General features: G+C 45.1%; 1 long non-coding RNA gene across 1 annotated transcript; it reads left to right on the plus strand.

Moving 5' to 3' along the window:
- Window positions 1-7,704: 7,704 nt before the first annotated feature.
- On the plus strand, window positions 7,705-24,916 carry LOC143441743 (uncharacterized). Its single transcript, XR_013109403.1, has 3 exons — window positions 7,705-7,911; window positions 18,099-18,249; window positions 24,500-24,916. It is a non-coding gene; the product is annotated as an uncharacterized LOC143441743 (long non-coding RNA).
- Window positions 24,917-26,176: the final 1,260 nt, after the last annotated feature.

A 26,176-nucleotide genomic window follows, 5' to 3' on the forward strand; every position in this document is an offset into this window, starting at 1 on the left:
TGGGTCCCAACATTGGCATCTAGAAAGTTTAGAGGCTCTGCAGCCTCCCCAGAGAATGTGTCTTTAACAAACCTGTGACTTCATACTCCTGACCTCTGGAAGCACAATAGACAGACAGACAGACAGACAGACAGACAGACAGATTAGCTCAGTGCTGCTCTCAGATACAGATTCTCACACTAGCTCAGCCGGCGAGCCTGGTGCTGACCGTGCAAGGATGTCTCTAGGATACGTGACTCCGGTCTTCCTCATGACCCCTTAAGGTCATATCACTAGCTATATTGGTAGATTTTATTTTCAAGACAGGGATTCTCTGTGTAGCTCTGGGTGTCCTGGAACTTGTTCTGTAGACCATGTTGGCCTTGAGCTCAAAGATCCACCTGCCTCTGCCTCCCGAGTGCTGGTACTAAAGGTGTGCGCCACCATGCCCAACAATGAGTAGAATTTTTATTTTTAAACAACCTATTTCTACATGCTTAGAGCTCTCAGTTCAAAATACACAAGAAAATATCATTGGATGGCTCTGGGGAGAGGGGAAAGTGTAAAAAACAAAGGTAGGGGAAATTTTTAAAAATATATCCTTTTTGTGCTCTGCAGGGTTTTTATTTTCAGTTTGGTTTGTCAAACAAAGTTTCACTTAGCTATGAGAGGGAGGGATCTCAAAAATTAATTGCCCTGTCTCAGACTATTTTTAATCTTATTTATTTATTTACTTATTTATTGGGGAGAGAGTGTCACGGTGTGCACATAGAAGTCAAAGGAAGACTTATGGAGATCAGATCTCTCCTTACATGATGTGAGTGCCAAGGTCAGGTCATCAGCCTCAGTGGCAAGTGCCCTCATCCACCAAGCCATCTCACCGCTGGCCCTGTGTGAGCATCCACCCAGCCATCTCACCGCCGGCCCCGTGTGAGCTTATAGCCTGTGCCTTTCCTTTCTAAACCACAGTTAAGGAGAGCAGTAAGTAGCATCTGTGGTGCTCTGCCAACAGCAATGTGATGCGGCTTCCACAATACCAGAGACAGTGTCTTCTAACCTACAACCACATAATGAAAACAAAGCGTGGATTTGTTGCTAAGTTTGATAAACACCTGTGAGCTTTTTAAGTTTTGTTAGGCTGCTACTAATGGAAATTTGAGTACAAGCCAACCCTTCTTTCTCCACATGTTTAATCTTTGTTAAACAACTTTGGACTGTGGAACTGTTTTTTCCTCTTTAATATGAGTGAACACCTGAAAACAGGTGTTGAGCATGGTGGCATAGACCCTTAATTCCAGCACACAGGAGGCAGAGACTGGCAGGTCACTGTGAGCTTAAGGCCAGCCTGATACAAAGTAAGTTCTAGACCAGCCAGGTCATAATGAGACTCTATCTCAACAACAATAACAAAATAAGACAAGCCAAGGGTGTCCCTCAGTGACAGTACCTAACCAGCATGCACAGGCCCTTGGTATGATTCCTAGAAGACACACTATTATAATTCATGGTACAGATACATTCTTTGTTAAAAAGGAAGTGGGGCAGACAACGGTCCCAGAACACACGATATGGTGATCGCAATGATTTCAATGTGAAATGGCTCTCAGACATTTCCTTTTAAACAGTTGGTCCCCAGCTGTGGCACTGCAAAACCTTTTAGACATGGAATCTACTTGACCAATGAGGGACCAGAGGGGACTGAACTTCTGGGCTGTAGTTCCAGCCAGTCCCCCAAACTGCCTCTGCAATGTCACCAGCAGCCTCACCCTCCCATTGTCACAATCTACTGGTTGGACTGCCTTCCCCACCATTATGGACTGTACCCCTCAAACTCTAATCTGAAACAAGCACTTGTTCCCGAATGTTTGTCTTCCACAGATTTTTGCCACAGCAACGGCAAAAGCAACTAACAAAGGGTTTGTTTGGGTTTTTTCCTATACACAATATCTGAAGCAGTCTCATGCCAGTTTAAAGAAAATGATTGTTATACCTGCCAGGAAATTAGTTGGGAGACTCAAGCTAAATCTACATGCATAATTGTCCATTCTTTTTTTCATTCAAATCCTTGCCTGCACGTGTTAAAGTTTCTGGAAAAAGTCCATAATTCAGGAAAGCTGTTATTATGATGACTTCAGAACTGCGTGGGAGTGTGCTCTTGCGAGCCACTCTGACATGGAAGTGTGCTCGTGTGAGTCACTCTGATGGGCCCACAGGAGAGGAACTGTGTGTGCATCTGGAGCTGATGAGGACGGAGCAGAAACACCGGGAGGAAAAGCCATAGTGACTATTGATTCTGACAGTGGATCCTGATGGCTCATTTCAGACTTCTGTCCGGGGCTCCTGGACTCTAAGCAGTCCGGTCTCTCCGCCTGCCTTGTCACTTTCTTCCGACCATGGTCAGCATCTATTCCAGCTGGGCTCTTAGCCACTTTCAAAAACCTGAATGGGCTTATCCCACATCTTTACAGAAGATGACAGTCATCCAAAGAGAGGGGGCAACCGGAAGCAGGGTTTTCGTTGTAAGGAAAGAAAGAGAAAAGCTCTATAAGTTTGAAAATAGAGTTATACACTTGCCAACCCACCCCATGGCCAGCACAGCTGTCTCCATGATTGAAGAATATTCCAAATATCTGTATGGAGTACCAAGGGTCTCCAGGCATTTGAGCTCAAGAGAAATGCAAACAAAGCATTTCTCATTTTTATTATTAAAGTCTGGCCCACTGACACCTCCTGTACCATCTCCGATCCTTGTTCGTTGCTTTTTGCAGGTATGTGGACTAGAGATGACCCCCCAGTGTCACCTGAAAGGCCACCAAAACCCAAAGCCCCCATCAGCCCAGATGCCCAAGTGACTCTATGAAGGAGACACCCCCTCCCCACCACACCCCATGCTACGTGGGCTTTCTTTCCTAGGACTGCTGTGTGAATCAGAAATACAGCATGTGGTATTATTCATTGTGAGGTCAATTGGTTACAGTGGTTAGTGTTTCTAACTCACTGGTTCCTAGTAAATTCTTTCTCTTGAGTGGCTTTCAAGAGGATACACAAGAAAGGATTCATCAAGGAAACTTAACTACATTTGTGCAGGATGTTTTTCATTTCCCCTTCCAAGCTCACCCTCTGGTCTCTGCACTCTGAAGACTGACCTAACCTCAGGGGCCTCTCAGCTCTGGGACTGCCTGAGGTATGAGGAGGGGCAGAGTGAGGGACATTCTTTCCCTTTGGTTGGTTGGTTGATGAAAGGCCTTGTTATGTAGCCCAGCTGAGGGGATGGGTCATACTCACAATCCTCCTGTCTCAGTGTCCTGAGTGTTGGGATTACAGGTGTGAGCCACTACACTGTCTGGTGTTTTTCTGTCCTGACTTGCTCACTATCTTTTCCTCTGGACTTGCCTTATATGGATCCTGTCTAAGTTAGGGTTTTACTGCTGTGAACAGACACCATGACCAAAGCAAGTCTTATAAAGGACAACATTTAATTGGGGTTAACAGGTTCAGAGGTTCAGTCCATCATCATCATCAAGGTGGGAGCATGGTAGCATCTAGACAGGCATGATGCAGGGAGAGCTAAGAGTTCTACATCTTCATCTAAAGGCTGCTGGTGAAAGATTCAATTGCAGGCAGTTGGGATGAGGGTTTTAAAGTCCCCACCCTCAGTGACACACCTACTCCAACAAGGCCACACCTCCTAATAGTGCCACTATCTGGGCTAAGCATATACAAACCATCACAGCTTCCTCTACTCTGGACTCAGATCTCCATGCCCTGCCATTGCCTGAGGCACCTGGAGTATGGCATCAGTTTGCCACTGCCAGACCCAGGTTACTACAGCATCCCTGGCAAGGAGCATTGTCTGTTTCCCGGGTCACAATATTGTTTGATCTTCGTGCTCACAGGCACCAACAGCAAATGCTGTTCTTTCCAAACCTCCACGAGTAGCTGTACTTTTAGAACAATCAATAGCATTCACAAGCTGTAAGGCCAAAGCCATTTAAATGCATATATCTCTAATGGTACCTGGAAGTTCTCTGCAGCTCCAACTTCACCTCTCTCCACTACCCAAACCTAATACAAGATCTCCCTTAGGCTTTCATGAGCTCAGCTTTGCATCCCTAAGTTCAAAGCCCTCTGCTCTCCCACACCAGCACTGCAAGACCTCTCTTTCCTCATCTACATCACATGACAGAGGGACTCTGTGGTCCTCTCTCTGGAGACTCCTTTCATGTACCTTTTCACCTAACTCTTGGTAGCCTTTCAAAACTTGACCTGTTCTTTGACATCTACACTCAACTACGACCCCTAACCACCCATAGACTACACACCCATACTCCAAGGCTGGTGTCAATCTCTGTACCTACAACAGATGTTCTGCCTACTCTGCTAGCCCACTGTTCTTCTGCTCTTAACTTCTGAAATTGCCTTTTACTTACTTAGAGACAGAGTCTCACTGCGCAGCCCAGGCTAATTTGTGGGCTTCTTCTGCCTACAGGTTGTAGAACACTGTCTTCCATGTATATAACATTACCACTGGTGTCTTTATAACAAGCAATTGTGATGTAGGAGAAGAGGGCTGCTCCTCCTCTTCCAGAATCCCCTAACTCCCTCTCCAGAATAATTGGCACTCCACCCCTAATGTTCACAGCCTACCACAAACTCCCTGTTAGTGGGGCCTGGATAACCAAAGTTTGGATTTTTACATAAAATCTTTTTTTTAAGTATCATACCTTACTATTATTAATAATAAAGTTCTCATAACTACATTCCTATAACTAATAGATATTTCATAAAAATGTTTAATTATTCCTTAGAAATGTTGATACGAAATTTGAAGCATTGAATATATGGATCCAAATATAATCTGCTTTTAGAACTGTGGAATCCACCTCTCCATAGTGTAGCATTCAGTGTTGGCTGAAATTATGGTTCCATCCAGCTCCATGTCTTATTCACAGCAGGGCTTGGATGATTCTCCTAGTTGTTTGTACCTCAGTTACCATCTGTAAAAGGGAGAAGCAATACCTATCTCACAGGACTGTGTGAGGATCTACTCGGCATGTGGAAAGTACTTAGAATAGTGCTTGACCTGTCGTAACCAGCATTAGAATGTAATCGTGTTTATTTAGTGTACTTTCAACAATATTTCTTTGCATATCCATGATGCTCTCCATTGAAGATCAGTATTATCAGTTTAGTCTGTCAGGCCAGTCACGCCTTCCAGATTAGTCAATGTCTTACTCAGGGTTCGATTGCCGTGAAGAAACATCATGACCAAGGCAACTCTTATAGAAGAAAGCACTTAATTGGGACTGAGTTACAGTTTCCGAGGTTTAGACCATTATCATCACGGCAGGGAGCATGGCAGCAGGAAGCATGCCCACAGACTTACCTCCAGATAGGGTGCTGGACAAGTAGCTGAAAGTTCTACATCCTGATCCAGAGGCAGAGACAGAGAAACTGGGCATATATTAGAAGGTATAACCTGTTGGAGCAGGAGTGTCACTGTGAGTGTGGGCTTTAAGACCCTCATCCTAGCTGCCTGGAAGTCAGTATTCTGCTAGCAGCCTTCAGATGAAGATGTAGAACTCTCAGCTCCTCCTGCACCATGCCTGCCTGGATGCTGCCATGTTCCCGCCTTGATGATAAAGGACTAAACCTCTGAACCTGTATGCCAGCCCCAAGAAATAAGTGTTGCCTTAGTCATGATGTGTTGAAGTAATAATTTAAAACAGCAGCTCCCAATCTTGCTTGTTCTTAAACAGCCACCATCTTCCCAACTAGCCTAGGCCTGAAGCCACATATTTTCTCCACCGTTTGGCTCAGGCACTGGCTCAGACGGCCAGAGCCACCAGCCCTACCACCCAGGAGACATCAGTGTGGGAAATGGCTCTGCCAATCTTCCATGCTGTCTCCACAAGGCTGGGTTGGGCCCAGACCATCCCACCATCCACACAGTACCCGGTAGAAATGAGACTCGAATGCTTAGATTATCCAAAGGTTTTATAAGTTTGGTAATGCTCAATAAACAAGATGCCCACACAATTGGAAGTGTTAACCAATTAACTAACCTAGATATAAGTTGTTACCCAGGACTGCTCTCATTATATGCATGGTCATTGATGGCTCCTACATCTCTGCTCCTGAGCTCCTCCTCTGCCTTCCTGTCTTCCTCTCCTTACTCCTCCTCTTCCTCTCCTTACTCCTCCTCTTCCTCTCCTTACTCCTCCCACCTTAGCTCCTCCCAACTTGTGGGGAAAATATGCTGCTACAATGTTGTCTGTCCATAGCAGTAAAACCCTAACTAGGACACTTGTATAGTATTCCAGCATGTGGCTATAACATGATTTATGCAATTAAATTTATTGAAAGACATTTGAATTCTTTTCAATGTTAAAAATAATTTTTTAGTGATGCCCACTTGTTTCATACAGTGTTATATGATTCAACATATAATTTTTTTTGAGACAGGGTTTCTCTGTGTAACAGTTTTGACTGTCCTGGAACTCACTTTTTAGACCAAGCTGGCCCCCTGAACACTCAGAGATCCACCTACCTCTGCTTCCCAGGTGCTGGGATTAGAGTTGTGCAACATGCCTGGTGTGGTGGTTTAAATATGTATGGCCCATAGGAAGTGGTACTGTTAGGAGGTGTAGCCTTGCTGGAGGAAGTGTGTCACTGTGGGAGTGGGCTTTGGGATGCTCCTCCTACCTGCCTGCTCTTCTCTTGGTTGCCTTGGATTAAGATGTAGAACTCTCAGCTCCTCTACCACCATGCCTGCCTAGATGCTGCCATGCTTCCTGCCTTGCTGATAATGGACTGAACCTCTGAACCTGTAAGTCAGCCCCAATTAAATGGTTTTTTTGTTTTTTTTTTTTTTATAAGAACTTGCTTGCACTTCAAAGCAATGGAAACCCTAACTAAGACACCTGGCCACACATAATTCTTTTAACCTCTAGATTTGATACTTCATGTCAAAAATTTTTTCATCTCTAAGCCAACCAACACATGATATTTACTAAAGGATAAACTCATGTTGGATCATAAATCAATGGTCTAAAAAATTATTCAACTTTATGAGTTCATTTCTGGGCATGGATCCATAAGAATATTGGCTGATATAGCAAAATATGAGTTCATTTCAACTGAGCAGGCAGCATAAGTGTAAACGTTGCAGGGTTCGCCAAGGTCATTTGGACAAGGCATTCTGGAGTCCCCCCAGAAGGCGTTCAATCATTCTGGTCCTTTGAGCATCAAGAGTAATTTTACTTTTACCTACATGCTAATGCAGCGTCGTGTGCCAAAGGCTCATGTGCTCACCAAACCTCCATGTCACCAGGGTACCAACGGTGTTCCAAGAGGGACACATTGAAGCTGGAACTGAAGAAACTAACCACAATCCTCTCAGCCCTTGGGAGGTGGAAATAGGAGAATTCAAAGTTCAAGGTCACATTGGGCCACACAGGAATTTCAAGGCCCAGCCTGGCCTTCATGAGACCATGTTTCAAAATACCCCCTCCCCAAAACAAAACAAAAGTCCTCCTAGCCAAGGAAACAATGTGTAGGATCCTCTGAGTTTATCTTGCACACGTCTGCTACTGGGGTGGCTGGTGCTCCATCTGGCCCAAGGGGAAATTCCACCCAGCTGTCCCCTCCCAGGAAGCTTGGTTGGCAGGGTGCCTAGTGAGGAGAACTCTCAGGCATGGCATGTGCTACATTTGCCAAAGGACAGAGCGTCCGACCGACCAACCAAATGACCAGCTGGAAGGAGCCAGTTTAACACGCTGGAACTTACTAAAGACTTTGTAAGAATATACTCAAATACAGATGGACAGGTCTTCATGAAGCTCTGCAGCCTGGACAGGGACCAGACTCAAACCAGAACCCATAAGACACAGAAGTTCTACAATCAGAAAAGCTAGCGTCATGCTCTCAGAGGTGGGCCCAAGTGAACGTGCTCAGTGTAGAAGGTCCGAGGGGAGAAGAGACAAGAGACAGAGGGAAGGAGGGAGGAGGGAGGAAGAAAAGAGGAGGGAGGAGGCAGAGGAGGGGAAGAAAGAGGGAGAAGAAAGAGCTGTTTTGAACCTCATCCTTTCTAACCCGCTCTGAGTTTCTGGTAATGGTATATGTTGTGTGTGTTTTATGGACTTCCAGAAGGTTCTCCAACTCATTCAGTGTGGCTTCTTCACAGTTTACCAGCCATTAGTTTGGAAACTCCAAAGTGAATGAACATTTAGGATGGTTATTTGGTCAACTTTTTGAATGACATGGCCATTCTCATGTGTGGTTCTTCCTGCCCCAAGTGACCCATGAGCCACTTCCAAGAGTAACCCAGTACCACTTCTGTGGGGGCAGAGTCATGAGTAAAAAAAACAAAAGATGTATGGTTCTGCCCATTTCCGTGTGAAAGGATGGAGTGTGGGCAAGCCACTCCCAGTGGCCAATGGCTGAACATGGGTTAATGACCAGAGTTATTGCTGGTGCTTGTCTGGCTTGTAGCCCTAGTAAATTCCTGTTCTGAAGAAAGGTGTATCTGATATAGCTGAGACCCATTAAAACCTCAGCAGGCAGATCTCACTCTGCTTCCCTCCCTCCCTCCTCCTTCTCTTTCCCCCTTCATTCCTCTGTCTGTGTGTGTGTGTGTGTGTGTGTGTGTGTGTGTGTGTAATGCGTAAGTGCTCATCCAAATTAAAGAGCTAGCCAGTACTGAGCCTCCTGCAGTCAGCCTCCCAGCCAGAGACTGTCACTGTCAGGCTCTTAATCACACCTCTAACCTCAGCTCATGTCCACCCAGCTTCAGCCTCTGTGCAGATGTGTCCATTCCTTAGAACATTTTCAGGTACCATTTTACTGTCTGACATGCTCTTTCCCAAATATCTGCACGCCTCTCTTTCTTACCTTATCCAGGTCTCTATACCTTCTCAGAAAACTTCCCTAAAACCATTGTGTCTGAATCATAACCCTCACCCCATGTTTTATAGTCACTGTCCACACCTGTGACTTTTTTCTTTTCCATACTTAGCATTATCTAATGTTTCTTATGTTCTCTCTCTCTCTCTCTCTCTCTCTCTCTCTCTCTCTCTCTCATTCTCTCTCTGTGTAAACTCCATGGGAAATACTTAGTGGTAAGGATTTTAGTTGTTTTGCCCAGGATTGTATTGTTAGTATCTGGGACCGGCCCCATAAAGGTGCTCCCCAGCAAGGGTGCTCCACCAATGAAGATGCTCCCAATTAACGGTGCTCCCAATAGAGGGTGCTGTGTTTGAACCCTCGAAGTACGATCATGTGGTTGGCAATGATTTCTCTTTGAATTCAGTCCTGCCTATATATCTGCCTGCAGTGTGCTCCTTTCATTTAAACTGTTGTATAAGGCAAAAATGGAAGTTTGGGGTAGGTTTTTTTTTTAGGAAATGTTTTATTTATTGTTCCCTTTCCTTTGTGAGGGCTTCTGCTTCTGCTTAGAGATTAGAAAAGTCAGACACCAGGCGTTGATTTTTGAAGCCCTGCCCCGTGCCTGCTGAGTCATTGCACTGAGCTTTAGGGCATTCCTGCAAGGCTAAGAATGCGAAAGGTCACCCTCTCATCCTTCATTCAGACAGATGTGAAGTCGTCTTTACCCAGGTTCTCTTCCTCAGAGGCAGCTTGGGAATGACAGCTTCCTTACCTGGTGTCTTGATGAAGCAAATCAGGAATCAAGAGCTTTGGTGGTCCTCAAGTCTTTGAGGAGAAAGCGCTTCCTGTGAACGCACAGACCACAGAGCCAGGGGTGCAGCAGGGACTCTCAGCTTGAGCCTTGCCTTCTCCGTGGCATTAAGTGTGTGTCCTGCAAAGGAGAAGATGGGGGAGGAGCTAGCATGCACAAATTCTACCCCAGCCTGGGCTGCATAACAAACAGAGACTACCTTAAGCCAAAAAGGAGCAAAAAACGGGCAGGAAATGTTGCTCGGTTAGTAGACTGAGTGCCTAACACACACAAATTCCCCGGGTCCATCTCCAGCACCAGGTGTGGTGTGGCGTGGCGTGGTGTGGCACACACCAGTAATCCTAGAACTGAGGAGACAGAAGCAAGATCAGAAATTCAAGGTAATCCTCAGCTGCACAGCAAATCTGAGGCCAGCCTGGGGTGCATGGGATCTTGTCTGAGCAACAAAGGAATGTAGCTAAAGAGACACAGCAGAGCTAGACCGATCTTATTCCTATTCCTGGTACATGTCACCCAGACATACTGAAAAATGGTGGGTGTTTGCCATGTTGCCCACTATCCTCAACTGGCTCCTCCTACTGGTCAAGTTAGGGACTATTGGTACCAATAAGGGCTGTGGTTACAGAGCTGAATCACAGGCCTTTTTCCTTCACCTTTGCGGTTCAGTTAGGTTGGTGTAGCTCACTGTTTGTTGCCATAATTTACCAAGAGGCAATCTGCCTACGAGCCTCAGCTCACTCTCTTGTCTCTGTGCTATTTAGTTTCATCCACTTGACCCAAATGAGTCAGCTGTGAAGCAGGGACCTCAATTGAGAAAATGCCTACACCAGGTTAGCCTGCAGGCATGTCTGTAGGGCTTCTTTGGGGTGAGGGGGATGAGGGTGTCAGGACAGGGTTTCTCTGTGTAGCCCTGCCTCTCCTGAACTCGCTTTGTAGACCAGGCTGGCCTCGAACTCACAGAGATCTGCCTGCCTCTGCCTCTCGAGTGCTGGAATTAAAGGTGTAGGCTACCATGCCCGGCCTTTTTATTACTATTATTAATGATCTAAATGGGAAGGCCCATCCCCCACTTTGGGCAGTGCCACCCCGGAACAGGTAGTCCTCACTGTGGAAGAAAGCAGCCTTCTTCAGTGGCCCCGCTTCAGCTGCTGCCGCCTTCATCATGCCTGATGGACCAACCGGTTAACTAAAATTAACCTCCCCCCTCCAGTTGCTTTTGGCTAATGTTTTATCACAGCCACAGAAAAGCTCGCTGGGACACTTTCCAACAGTGTGGGAGGTTGCGCTAAATAAACACCAGGACCTTTACCTAAATTTGGCAACAGTGAGCACTGAACACAGGCAATGTGATGCAAACTATTTTCCAGCGCAGGTAATGCTGTGGCCTGAATGTCTGCAAGGCCCCCATTCATACAGGTTTAGCATCCACAATCTAAAAATATAAAATGAAAAATGCTCTGAAGTTCAACATTTCATCTCAAGACCAATTATTCTTGATCTTATTCTGGGGGTGGGAGGTACACAGGGATAGTCAGCTTGCAGGCAAATATCTCAAAACCTGAAAGAAGAGGAGAGGAGAAGGGAAAGGCAGGGGCGGAGAAGGACACAAAGGGAGAGGTGGGAAGAAGGGAGAGAAGGAGAGGAGAAAGGAGAAGGGAAGGAAGAAAAGGAAGGGAGGTGGAGAAATAAAATCTCAACCCTTTTTGGTCCCAGACACTTCAGATAAGGTTGTGAACTGTGCGTTGAGAATTAACCCACAGTATGATAGTGTCAAAAGCGCCTTTGAGAGGTAATTAGGTCATAAGAGGTCCATCCTATCTGGTGAGGTTTAGTGCCTTGTGAATGAAGTCTCAAAGGGCTTCCTTCATATACACCTTGCCCAATCGCTGTCCCACATGTGAGGAAAGGGACCTGACCAGACATCGGTTCTGCTGGCACACTGATCTTACACCCCCAGCTTCCCAAACTATGGGCAATAAACTCCTGCAAGTAATAAATCACTCAGTCTGAGGAGCTTGGTGTCCCACCCAGGATGTACTAACATAGAAAGCAACCAGAACTTTGAGCAACCCCTGGGAACTGGATTCTATTTAAAGACTAAAAAGCAAGAGGGATGGCACCCAGCTGTTTGTGGCACCTTCAGGCCCACACACACTCTGGAAACCTTGATCCTTGGGCTGGAGATGTTCCTTGTTTCCTTAGATCTTCTGATTTGACCTTCACTTGTTGCAAAGCCCCACAGCTCTTTTCCATGTAGTAGTAGTAGTTCTTCTTCTTCTTCTTCTTCTTCTCCTTCTCCTTCTCCTTCTCCTTCTCCTTCTCCTTCTCCTTCTCCTTCTCCTTCTCCTTCTTCTTCTTCTCCTTCTCCTTCTCCTTCTCCTTCTCCTTCTCCTTCTCCTTCTCCTTCTCCTTCTCCTTCTCCTTCTCCTTCTCCTTCTCCTTCTCCTCCTTCTCCTTCTCCTTCTCCTTCTCCTTCTCTTTCTCCTCCTCCTCCCCCTCCCCCTCCCCCTCTCTTCCCTCTCCCTCTCCTTCTTCTTCTTCTTTTTCCACTTAGCTATTCTTTCCTCCTGGGTGATCTCAAAATATCTTTGTCTTTCATTTATCTATGTAATGTTAAAATTATCAAGTTACTATGTCTATATCATGTAATTATATTTATGTCTGTATGTGTGTATGTATGCGTGTGTGTGTGTGTGTGTGTGTGTGTGTGTGTGTGTGTGTGTGTATGACTCACAAGTGAAACTGCAGCCCTGCTATGTCCTCAAACTTCAGACCTACAAAGACAATGCCTCCTTTTGTTCTGAAACTTGCCGGTCATTTTATGGTGATTTGAGAGAAAACTAAGAACAGTGCAGGCAAGCTGCTAAGATCGGGGAAGAGGATACAAAGAAGAAAGAAACTAAGACTCATGCCCATCAGTTAAGGGTCCAAGAGAGCTGGCAGGTTGGCAGTGAAGGTGGGCAAGTAGTTGCATAGGACAGAAGGGGAAGTGAGGACGTCTCGGGCTCAGACCTCAGGGTACACATGCTTAGGGTTTGGGCCAGTATCTAAAGAAGGGCTAAAAAGGCAGAAAGAAAATGTTTCGCCTTTTAAGTTAGAACTCAGAAAATCAGGCTGACTTAGTATTCAGGCTTTGTGAGCTGTTGTCTCAAAGCCATCCTAACCCAGGGGGATGTTTCTAAGTCACCACCCCAGACTCAGAATAACAAAACTGACTTCAAATCATTTCTTTCTCAAAACCTAATGTAGGTCCTGATACCACTAATGGGTCTCCTCACTTACCTGGTATCCCAGCTGAAAGCTCTGGTGGTTTTGTTCCATTTCCACATTTTTTAAAGATTTGTTTTATTCTTATTTGTGTGTGTGTGTGTGTGTGTGTGTGTGTGTGTGTGTGTGTGTGTGTGTGTGAAAGACGAGAGAGAGAGAGAGAGAGAGAGAGAGAGAGAGAGAGAGAGAGAGAGAATGCCATTGCCCTTGGAGGCCAGAAGAGGGGTTCAGTTCTGGAGCTGGAGTTAGACAGTTGTCAGCCACCAGATGACATGCTTGCCTTGTATTGCCTTGTATGGGTCCTCTAGTCTGCCGCTGATTTCTGTCACATCAGCCACACAGGGATCATAGATTCTCTGCCCTTGTCACCACCTTGTCTCCTCTGCACAGGCATCCATCTGGTTCCCTACAGTCTATTGACACAGCTGTGGGCGCTGGCAATGAATGCCCTGTTCCCTCATGAGGCTCTTGAATGAGCGTGGCCGCTGTGCACCCACCCCTCGCTCTTGCCATTCAGACGTTCAGGCTTCTTTGATGCTTTCACATTTGCCTGTCTCAACTTGTATAACTTTCCCTTTTCGTTTTCTCTATTATGATTGTTGTTGTTGTTGTTATCATCGTTGTCATCATCATCATCAGAAGGGAGGCCGGGAGGCAGGTACCATTAGCTGCTAAACTACCTTTCTGATTCATAGCCATCTTTTTCTTTGTAAAGTAACAAATAAGTTTATGAAGATAATAAGAGACTAGAAGAAAATTATAGGCTTGCAGAAAACAAGGAGAACCATTGGATGGGAATATTAATTTCTTTTTGCAGACTAAGGAAATAGGTTGCCCCTTGGGGAGATATTGTTTACTAATACCATATTTGGAAATTTTTACCTTTCACAGAAAGGAAGCACTTCATCTCCAAGAGAACAAAATAAATTTAAACATTTGGATTGATTACTGGAAACACTCCCTATCTGGGAGAGAAATATTGAATTATGAAATGGCTTCCTCGGCACACTCATGAGAGTCACCATCCAAAATATTAAAAATTAAATCAGATCAAACATTAGCTGGGCCTAATGTAGGAAATGATCCTGTTCTGGTTTGGGGGAGACAGACTGGAGACCTATCGGGGCTTTTCTATTATTCATTGTAAAGATTTTTGCCAAGAAGCAAAACCCACACAGCAGGAACTCCAAAGTTGCCATTCAGAGCTCCTGAAAAGCCAAGTTTTGAGAGGCTGTGAGTGAGCTCTGGGCTGTGTTCATGGTACCTCACAACCACCTATAACTCCAGTTTTGAGAGATCCAACTTCCTCTTCTGGCTCCTACATTCATGTGTTACAAATACACTCATGCAGGTACATACACACACACACACACACACACACACACGCATGCACATATATTTTATAAAAAGGAGACTTTGTTTTTAAAAGACAGGATCTTGCTATGTAGCCCTGTCTGGCCTGGGCATCACTCTCTAGACAGGCTGGACTTGAACTTGTGGGAATCCTCTTTCTTCTGCACCCTAAGTCCTGGTTTGAAGCTTTTCTATAGCTAGATTAAAAGGCAAATTCTTGGGTTGAAGAGGAGATGTTTTAAGAGATAATTCCATTGGGCTGGAGAGATAGCTCAGCAGTTAAGAGCATGACATGTTGCTCTTCCAGAGGACCTGAAACCATGTGGTACCCAGCACTGGCATGGCAGCTCACAACCATCTGTAACTCCCAGGGCACTGGAGACCTCTTCTGACTCCAGTAGGCACCAGGAACATACATGGTGCACATACATAGGTAAAGACAGAGTACTCGCGCATATAATAGAACAAATAAATCTGAAGAAGGGTTACATAGAGAGAGGACCAGAAGGAAAACCCTCGGAGGCTCTGCTGGAGGAAACTGATTAGAGAAACCATGTTTGAAGGAGGGAGGGAGCTAAGAACAAGATGTAGCTGGTGGATTCGGATCACTCAGGGCCCGGGGGCATGCTATGATTCTGATCTTTCTCCCGATAGACTTTAAATTCGTTGTTCCCCTGTTTATTGGGCTACAGTGTTGAGAACATTAGAAAGCACAAGGGCAAGTGTGGGAACCTCATCAGGCTGCCTTGGCCAATGTGATGGGTGGGAGAGAAGAAGAGGGAGGGCGGAGTTGGTAAAAGTGTAGGAGAAAAAAAGAAGCGAACCGTCTTTAGTAGTGGAGTGAAGGAGGCAAGAGGCATAGGTGGTATCAAGGGCGACTCCTAAGTGTAAGGCCTACCCTCTGACCCGGGGCTGGGTGGTGTGTGTGTGTTAAGTCGGAGGCTCACATGGGACATCAAGCGCAGACTCCAGTAAGGAACTGAGCGTGTGGCCCGGTTAATCTCCCCTGCTGGTTTACTCTGGGGGATAGTTAACATGGAGCTGGTGTTTGGCACCATGGGATGACACCCCTAGAAAGAGACCTCTGAGTGACAAGAGGATGAAATCTTCAGACAGTAACTCAAGGACTCCAGCAAATGTGTCACAATGAGGAAAAGGGCCTGAGAAGAATGGAGAGAGGCCAGGGTGCGCAGTGATGCTGCAGCCAACAGACTGCTGTGAGGGCAAATGGCTTCTCGTACCAGAGGTCGCCAAAAGATCCAGGAAAATGAGAGCTTTACCGTCCTCTGGAAAAAGCCACCATGAGGTTTGTGCTGACATTGGCAATACATGTCCACTATGTGCATGCAAGCATGCTGGGAGAGCAGGGAGGCCGAGTCAGCACGGCCAGGGATGACTACTCTAGGGCAGTGTGGGAAAGTGCAGCACAGGATTCATCAACCTTACATCATTTAAACTGTTGGCTGTTTACATGGGGTTCATGATGCGTCTGAACTCTGAAGGATCAGAACATGCCACCCCCAAGCGTGCTGTGTTGACATCAGGGCTGTTTGAAATAATGGCAACTGAGTCTCAACAGATGCAGGGAGAATGTTGTATGTTTCTGTTAACTGAACACCTTTACCAGGGAGACAAGAGCACACTGGGATGCGTATTGTAGCACAGTCCTCACCTTCTTTTAGCTGATTATGTCCATCACTCCTACACGTTTCAAGCCTGCTAAAGAAATGCAACGCCATTAGGAAAAAATGCTTAAAGATTATATTAATCAGGGTTTTGCAGAGGAGCAGAACTTGTAGAATGAATCTCCTTTTCTACACATACAGAAAGGGGATTTATTAAAAGCACTTATAGGCTGTGGTCCACGTAATCAAACAATGGATGGGTAAGAACAAAAAGTTCAAGAATCCAGAAGTTGCTCAGTCCAAAAGGCTGGATGTCTCAACTAGTCTTCAGTACACACTGGAATTCCAAAGAGTAGGCTCTAATGCCAGTAAAGGAATGGATTTGCTAGCAAGGCGAGAGCCAGCAGGCAAAACAAACGCTCCCTCCTTCTATGTCCATATAGGTTTCTAGCAGAAGGTATGGCCCAGGTTGAAGGTATGTCTTCCTGACTCAAGATCTGGATCAAAGATGTGTTATCTTCCTGTCTGGAAGGTGAAGACTAAAAGTGGATTTACCCACTTAAAACAAAAGGGGGAAAAAACTCTCACAGGTGTGGCCTCCATTCTGAATTGTAGTTCATTCTAGATGCAATCAAGGTGGCAACCAATAATAGCCACCACAAAAATTTAATCTTTTTTCTAGAATCCCTTCAAAAAATTTTAATGCTGTACTTCAATAACTCATCATCATCATCACTACCACCACTATCCTCATCAGTGCAGAGGATTGAACCCAGGGTGTTCTGCCAATGAGAAATATCCCAGTCCCAGAGTTGCTTATATGGGGTTAACTCATGGGGAATTTTCATGCCAGCTTATGTCGATGAGTGATTACTGCTATAAGTATCCTATTTCCAGAAAGCTGGTCAATTTCAAGGTTGATTGCATGGCACCAGTTCCAGCAACTCCACTCTGGTTTGGTCAGGTCAAACAAGGGCTTGCCATAAACATTGCTTCACCACCTCAAACCTGTTTGAGTATTTCCTCAGATGGGAAGTAAGTACCTGTGTCCAGCCTCTGTAACCCTACTTTACAACTTGCTTTAGTGGTAAGCTATCTTCTGTGACACCCTCTGATGCCTGTGATAAAAGTCATCCTTCTTTCCTTTGTTTTTTTTTTTAAATACCAATTATAGTGGCTTTTAGGCAGTTCATGATTCCCCCATTAACTATGGGATAGGGAAGAAGCTAATTCAATAGTGCTAAAACGGTAGTAAGGAGATAGAGATACAAGGGCGTAGACAGAGCTGTAAATGTCTCTAGGAAGTCTGACTAGGAAGGAGAGGTCAGCTGCCAGGAAATGGGAAAGGGCGGGACATTCTGAGCCTCCGGTGCATGGGAAGATCTGAGCATAGTAAACGCTGTGAGGGAGCTCCAGGTTCAGAAGGGACTCTGAAGTCCCTGAAAAACAGTCCAGAGTTCATAAATAGAGACCAGGAGGGGATGGAATACAGTTACAAGTGCACTGACTTTTAACAAAGATACAGATGCCTCTGCACTGTGATGTGGCTAAGGGGCTTGAGAGAGAGTTGGTAGACCAAGGCAAGGCGGCTACTTCCTGAAGGCTTCAGCTTCAGGGAGGCGCAGAAGTCATTCCAGGAGAAGCATTTAGGCTTGATGGGCAGGAGCCAAGGTTGACTATTGAAGGGCAGTGGGGATGGAGGGAGCGGTTACAGAACCGTACCTATGAGGAATTGAAGGCAGTATCTGTGTACATAGTTTGTTTACAGTACAACCATCAGAAGCAGCACACTATTGAATATTCATGTGGCTGGAGAAACGCATCAATATTTCTCTGCGATGTTTATGTTCTTGGTTCTAATGGTCCTCTAAGAGCGTTTAAGTTTCTTGGAAGCACAGACCCAAGGCGAGGCATACAGCCAGGCTTCTTTTACTTACCCTCTTTCGATCTTTTATTCAGGCAGTAAGTATTTATTGAGCATTAGCCTTGCGCCGAGCACTGTGCTCAGTTGGGGCGTGGCTATGAACAAGACAAGGGTAGTGCCTGTGGGGTGGAGTCAGGAGATTCTTTACTTTTAGGAGCTCACATTCTGGGTTCAAAGGTGACTGAAGTGTCGTGGAGATGAGTGAGCAAACAAAGGTATGATAACTGCATAGTCTGCTATGCGTGTCTTCTAGGACAACAGAAGCAGATGGGGAAATAGAAGGTGAGCACACGGGAAGGACGTGCGGCTTCTATGGAGCGTGCTGTCATCGAGCCTTCCAGAGCTGACTCACACAGAGCCACAGAGGATCCCAGGAAAGCCTGAAGGCCAGGAGATGGTGTGTGGTAAGACAAAAAGGCAAGGAAGCTTGTGTGATATGACACAGAGAGCAAGAGATCAGGAAGTCAGTTCAGGCCAGATCACGGGAGGCCTTTTCAACTATGGCTCTCATTTGAAGCATAGCAGAAGGCAGTTACTGTGAGAGTTACAGATTGGGAGGCTTGTCCTGGGTACTGAGCAGAAAGTAAACTGGAAGGACAGTGGAGAAAGCACATAGGAGGCCATTGAGTAAATAATCTCAATGAGATGACCATAGCTTAAGCCACGGAGGGACGGTGAGGATGGAAAATGAAATCTATTCCAGACACAGACTAGCAGAACTCAGTGTGAAATTAGTCACCATAGAAGGGCAGAAAATAAAAGTAGAAGCCAAGCTTGCCTCCTCGTTTTTAAGTTACACAAGTGAGCGTGGGGTACCATTTGATGATATGAATGATACAGACATTGGTGAAGATGGCCAGAGTCTCACCTTGAGTGTAGAACTCTGAAATGTTTCACATGAGTTCCACGATTCTGGCGCATCAAAGGTCTAGACAAGAAACCTGGGGTTCATCAGCACCGGGAACTTCAACCTCAAAACAAGAAAATCATCTAGAGAGAGAATCTGTGGAAAAAGAAGAAGACAAAAAGAACCTGGAGCTGGGTGTGGTGATGGGCACACCTTTAATGCCAGCCCTTGAGAGGCAGAGGCAGGAGGATCTCTCTGAATTCGGACTTCATGGTGAGTTCCAAGACAGCCAGAGCTACATAGTGAGACCCCACCTACCAGCATGGAGATATGAAAAACAGTTTGAGTGGGATAGTTGAAACAGTTGTCAAAGGTGGAAGGCTTCTTTTGTAACCCCTTGTAGTTCATAGCTGAGACAATAAAGACTATCAGGAAGCAAGAAGCAAGATTATTATTAACACACTTGGTGAGCATCACACAGAAGCCTCCTGGAGACAACTCCAAGCAGAGCTTCAGATCTCTGGCTTATACAGCAACTTCAAGCAAGATCAAGAAATTAGAGTGGGGTAGTGGTATATGCTTGTAATCTCAGCCTGCAGACACAGGAGAATGGTCTGTGCTACTGGATGGACAGAGGCAGGAGAATTGAGAGTTAGAGACCAGCCTGGGCTACATAGCCAGATCCTTTCTAAACAAACACTAGGAGTCAAGAGATGGTTCAGCAGTTACAAGCACTGGCTGCTCTTCCAGACGACCCACGTTTAAATTCCCACATCCACAAAGTGGCTCATAACTGTCTTAACTCCAGTCTTAGGGTGCCCGATCCCCTCTTCTGGCTTTCATGGGCACCAGTTACACACACGGTGCGTGGAGATATATGTAGGTAAAACACACAAAAAATAAAATGAGGAATTACAGGGCTGAGAGTGGGGCTCAGTGGTAGAACACGTGCTACTGTTCCCACACCTGGGTTCAATCCCCGGCACTGCCAAAAAGAAATAGCAGAGAAATGGAATCACAAAGGAGAACAATTTTAGGCTTCCAAGGGTCTGAAATGATGGAAGAAAATGAATGAATAAAATGTATTTGCACACCCTTCTGTTTCCAATGTAGAGAGAGCTGTCTCCTGGACAGGAGAATTTGTGTCCCATTTGTGTCCTGTCTCAGGAGAAAAGGAAGCAGACCAAGCCTTTCTTCTGCTTGATGTTTCTCCATTGCCTTCAGCTCAAAAGCAAACTTTAAATCGAAGGTGATACATTTTAGTTTCTTCAGAGACAATTTGGGGCTGAAATGTAAAAAGTAACAGAACTGGAGGGCCCCTGAGATGGATCAGTAGATAAAGGTACGTGTTGCCAAGCCTGATAACCTGAGTTCCATCCCTGGGATTCACATCGCATAAAGAGAGAGCCAACTCCTGCCAGTTTTCCTCTGATGGAAGTATAAAGGACCTATGCACAAGTATAAAGGACACACACACACACAGGGAGGTTGGGAGGGGATAAAATGAAATATAAACAGTTTTTAAGGAATTGAGAAAGCAGAGACGCTGCATTCAAGCATATCATTCAAATGGTTTCATGCTTAAGGGACCATTACCTATGAATGAGTACTGGAAGCACTGGAAGCATGCACGTGATCAAGACTTACTGTTTCTGCTTTTCCTGCACAGATAATAGAATCTGCACACATAGCAATAGGGATGAGCAGAAGCAGCAAATGCCAATCATGTGGGGGTGGGCCATCTTAAAGGGAATGACATCTCAGGGAGAAGCCCATCTTTTCCCAATCTTTGTTATGGTAAAATACACATAACACGAACATTTCCATCTTCTCTGCTTTTATTTATTTATCTATTTTGGGCCTTTGGGGGGTTGCACATTCCATGGAAGCACAAGGAGGCCAAAGAACAACTTGTGAATGGATAGAACTCAGGCCATCAGACTTGAGGGCAAGGGTCTTTACCTGATGAGCCATCTTGCCAGTCCGAGAGAGGGGGTGGGGGAGGGAGGGAGGGAGGGAGAGAGAGAGAGAGAGAGAGAGAGATTGATTCTCGCTACGTAGTCCTGACTGGCTAGGAACTCTCTATGTAGACCAGGCTGACCTCAAACTCACAGAGATCTGTAACTTCTTTCTGTAACTTCCAAGTGCTGGAACTTGGAACACTACACCCCGGCTTTAGCTAAATTCCTTGTCTGTTTGTTTTTAATTTTATTTGTAGGAATGGTTTTTGCTGCAGTATGTCTGTGCACCACGTGCATGCCTGATGCCCACAGAGGCCAGAAGAGGGCATGGGATCCCTTAGAACTAGTGTTACAGTTGACAGTGACCCTTAGTGATATGTTGAGATTAGTTCAAAAGAGAGCAAATCTTCAAAGTGACACCTCCCAGGCACCAGATGGCGCTGTTCAGCTGCCTGGACATTCTCTGTCACCTGAGAAGCCTTCTTATGACCTAGCAGATTAAAAACAACAAAACACTTTTGTCCTTGTAAATTGGCCTCAGGGCAATTGTAATCGAGGTGACTGTCGGGCTTGGCTTTCAGTGGCCCTGCAAATCCTGCTTTGGGACCAACAAAGGGTGAATGTGTTTGCAGAGGGCACATTGATAACAAAGGACAAAGCCAGAGACCATTTTCTCGGAATGGAGATGTAGGCCTGCTACCCAAACCAGGAGAAACCGACCACACAATGAATAACATTGGGAATCAGGGCAGAGCCTGGTCCCATTTATTAACAAGCATCCCTGACTGGGGTGCAGCTCCTGTTGTAACGTGAGGGCGGGTCCCTAAGCTCCCGATCATTCACAAGTAGGGCCCTTCCTCACTATTCTCAGGCCAGCTTCCGGAGGCCAGGCACATTTGCATGCGTGACGTCACTGCCGACTTTCCCTTGCAGGTCTCTGTCCTAGTTGTACTGAAATAATCTTTCAATCACATCCTTCCTTCCCTTCTTCCATCCCGGCCTAGCTCTGACCTCCTGGAGGAAGTCCATCTGAGCCGCACAATAGCCCAAGGGGCCCCACCCTCCCACTGGCTAGTAGCCACTGTATCTGTTTAAATGTGTTTATACTCTGGTTTGCTCTGTCTGGCAGTGCCTTTCCACTGCCAGAAGTTATTCAGAGCCCTCCAGCCGCCAGGTCTCATTGAAAGTTTGTATGTTACCTCTGGTTTTACTCCTGCCCTGCCCCCCAAATCCCCGTCTTATTTCTTGCTCAGCTTTTCCAAACAAATCTCCCTTTAACATTTTGCTTTTCATCAGTTGCCTCTCCAGTTGTCTTGGGCAGTGTACCACTTTCGCTCCAGCTTTGCAGCATCATTTGATACTGCGGGTGGCCTTTCCTTTCTTGAAATGGATGCTTGATTTCTACTTTCTTCTCTCTACACCCCCAACCCTACCCCATGCCTAACATTAGACTGACCTCATTTTCCCCAACACTTTTGGTCCTTTCTTCTCTATCTTCAGTAGCCTTGAATGACACTTGTATTTTTTCTTGCTTCTGCCTTTGAGAGACTGTTATTCAAGAAGCAGTGTCATTTGGGAAGGTAAAATCATCCATTAGGGTTGACTTCTACCTCAATGAATTTCTTGTGTGATTTGATCCTCTCTCAAGATTACCAGGCATACTTATCTAATTGCCCTGCAGAATTTCCCACGGGATGTAATGCTTTAATCTCAAGTTTAACATTTCATAGATAGATAATAGATAGATAGATAGATAGATAGATAGATAGATAGATAGATATGATTACTTTATATATGATATATCTAATATATTTGATATATATGATTATATATTACTTTATGTGTATATATTGTCTGCATATATGAATAAGCACCAGATATATGCCTAATGCCTTCAGAGAAAGATCCTCCAAAGTGCTGGGAATTAAACCCAAGTTCTCTGCAAGTACAGGTCTTACCCACTGAGCCATTGCTTGAGTCCCCAAGATTAACCTTTTTTTCCTTATGAAATCTCTTCAGCTTCCCTCAGCACCCTGAACTCTCTCAGCATCTCTTTCTCCAACCAGTGACTCCATTGCTCTTACCATCATCCACATGTGAATGCTTTGAAGCATTTCTATTGTTTTTCAAACCTAAACTCCATTTTCAGTTCTTCCACTTGCTAGCTATGTGGTCCAAGGTGAGTCGCGTAGGCAGGTAACCTCTCAGGGCATCCGTTTATAACCATTAAAGGTGTGTGTATGTGTGTGTTAGACAGAACAGCACATATTATACTCTGAGTATGGGGGCTGTCTTTTCATCCTACCTACTAGTAAGAAGATATGAGTTCAAGTCCTACCTGGACTACAGAACAAGTTCAAGGCCAGTGTGAGCAATTTAGTGAGAACCGGACTCTAAGTTTAAAAAAAAAAAAAAAAAAGGCAATGACAAAAAGAAAGCTGGGGGTGTAGCTCAGTGGTAAAGCATGTGTATAGCATGTCTGAGACCTCAAGTTCAATCCTCAGTATGGGAGGATGTAGCATCTGAGCTGCCCCACGTTGGGCGGCCAAACTGTAACGGCCTGCTCTGTTATGCAGGTCCGGGTCTAGCGCGAGAGAGTGTGGGGCAAGTGATGTGAAGAATGGAGACAAGACAGAGGGTCTGATCAAGTCTTAAGTCTTGTTTATTGTCTCTCTCTCCTTTATTGTCTCTCTCATTGTCTCCCGTATTCTCTCCATTGAAGGGAAATCTGGTATTTATAGGCTTTTGCCACGTGCCTTGCAGGCTTGGATACCACGTGTGCCTTACAGGCATGCATGGCGTGGACAGCACGCCTTGCAGGCATGGATACCACATGCACCTTGCAGCTGGGGGCAGTAAACAGCAAAACAAAATATGTGGGATATCAGAGTGTGCTTCAGCTGTTGTAGGCTGTTGAAAAACAAGTCTCACGTCAGGGTATATGGCTTGAGATGGCTGCAAAGCTGATAGCCGCTTTCTGCTAAAAGTCAGCTCCCAACAGGAAAAAAAAATCAAGTTATTTGTAGGAATGTTTCAAATGGCCTACACAGCACCTCCTGATAGCCACTGGGGTTGTTCGTCTCTGTGGTTTGCCCATTCTGGATATCCCGTATAAATGAAACCACGTAACAGTCTTTTGTGTGTATCTTCATTTGTTCAGTATGATTTCAAAGTAGCATGTATCCGTGTTCCATGTGCATGTATAATGACCAAGATTGTGTTAGTTACTTTCATGTCAGTGTGACCAAAGTACCTGACAGAAACTTCAAGAGAATTGAGTCTTTTTAAGCTTTTTTGAAAAAATTTTATGTGTATAGGTGTTTTGCCTACACATGTGTCTGTATACCATAAACATGTCTGGTGCTGGAGAAAGCCAGAAAAGGACACTGAATCCTCTAGAAGTGGAGTTTCAGATAGTTGTAGACCTTCATGTGGGCACTGGGAATTGAACCCTGGTCCTCAAGAAGGTCAGTCCATATGGGGCCAACACCAGGAAGGGTTGATTTTGATTAGAATTTGGAAGTGTGGGGAAGTCTTGATGGATGTCACGTAGTGAGGAGCAGTGATTGGTGCAGTTGTGTGTGGACCAGAAAGCAGAGAGTGGAATGAAACTAGGCTGGGGCTGTGTGTTTGGAGGTCCACCCTTAGTGGCTTACATTAACCAGCTAGGCACTATAACCCCAAAGTTCCACAACCTCCCAAAACAACACCAGGGATCAAGTATTTAACCAGATGAGCCAACAAGAGACATTTCATATTTAAACCATAACAGGAATCAATCCCAGGGCCTCAAACATGGCAGACAAAGTGTTACATTGTTTGTTTGTTTTGTCCTTTTCCCCTTAGGTTGAACCATATTCCTTTGCATGGGCCAGGCAGCAACGTCTCATCATGGAAGAGAGGAGCTCATGGGGCCCCACCCATCCCTGAAGATTTATAATACAAGTTAACAGGTAGATGGCAGAGAGAGAGAGAGAGATTTTCTTCTGAAGAGTAGCCACTGGTGAGTTGCCCATCATCCCACAAACAATCCCTCACTCACACTCCTATAAATGACCCTGTGAACTCACTGAGTCACACAGACATGGAAACATGGAAGTAGAGAGGGCATAAGTTGGGTAGGTGAAGAAGTGTCCAAAGTAGAAGGGACAAGCAGGAGTAATGTGTGTATGAAAACAACCAAATTACATTGTATACATACATGAAAATGTCAACCCATCATCATCATCTATAACTAATATATACTAATAAAAACATTAAAAATATGCCATTGCCTGGATATTTTATGTATAGATTCATTATTTGTAAGACATTCAGGTTATTCTCATCTTTTAGACATTATGAATATTCACATACAAGGTTTTTAGGGTTTTTGAGGTTTTTCCCTCCATTTGTTCGCAGTGCTGGAGATTGAATGTAGAGCTCAGGAAATGCAAAGGCGAGCACATGGATGCTGAGCTACACATCCCTAGCTATGGGGTTATATATTAAATATTGTGTTATATGTCCAGGGTAGACTTTCTGGCTTATGTAGTGTCTTAGCCTACTTGGATTACAAAGTACCGTAATGAGGCACCTTATAAATAAGAGAGTTTCTGGATGCTGGGAAGTCCATTTGTGTCCAGTAAGAACCCCTTTTGTTTCATAGATGGTGCATTCTAGCTACCACATGTATAAGAGCCAATGATCTCATCAAAGGTGGCTTTGTGGCCCCTCATTTCAGTACTACTACTTTGGAGGTTAGGGTTTCAACTTAGGAATTTGGCGGATAGCTTACAATAAACCCATGTTTAACTTTTTTGAGGAATTGCCAAGTTGTTTCAAAGCAACTGGCATTTTGTATTCTTTTCAGCAATATGTCCGAACAGCAGTTGCTATAGAGATCAGGGGGAGGGGTGGTGCTGTGAAACACGCATGATGGCAGTAGTTGTGCTTACCTGAAGAGGCCTGTGTAAGGGGCTGGAGAGATGGATTCAGAGGTTAAGATCACTGACTGCTCTTCCAGAGGTCCTGTGTTCAATTCCCAGCAACCACATCGTGGCTCACAACCATCTGCAATGGGATTTGACGCCCTCTTCTGGTGTGTCTGAAGAGAGAAACTGTATTCTCACATACATAAAATAAATAAATAAATCTTTAAAAAAAATGGGCCATCAATATCTCATCAACAATCTTTGGGCATAGAGTCATCAGGCCCTACCCTCAGCTGAGGGACTATTGCCGAGTAAAGATTTCTAGGGAGGGAGACTCATTTTTCTTCAGGGTGTAGCTACTCATCAATTGCCCATGACCCAATAAATAATCCCACATTCAAGCAGCCCTACTTAAGCTCAGTAAGAGAATAGAAGAAAGATCTGCTAGGAAGGAGGAATTTCAGAGGGAGTGGGGGGAGATAAGAGAAGGAAATGGGGTTAATGTGATCAAGAATGTCACCTACACATTGTCAAATGTTATATGCACAAACAAAGGCTTTATGCTATTTCCAGATCCTAGTCAGCATGTTCTGCTGCCATCTTTTTACAG

This window comes from Arvicanthis niloticus, chromosome 3 (genome assembly GCF_011762505.2).
Source record: "Arvicanthis niloticus isolate mArvNil1 chromosome 3, mArvNil1.pat.X, whole genome shotgun sequence".
NCBI classification, from domain to species: Eukaryota; Metazoa; Chordata; class Mammalia; order Rodentia; family Muridae; genus Arvicanthis; species Arvicanthis niloticus.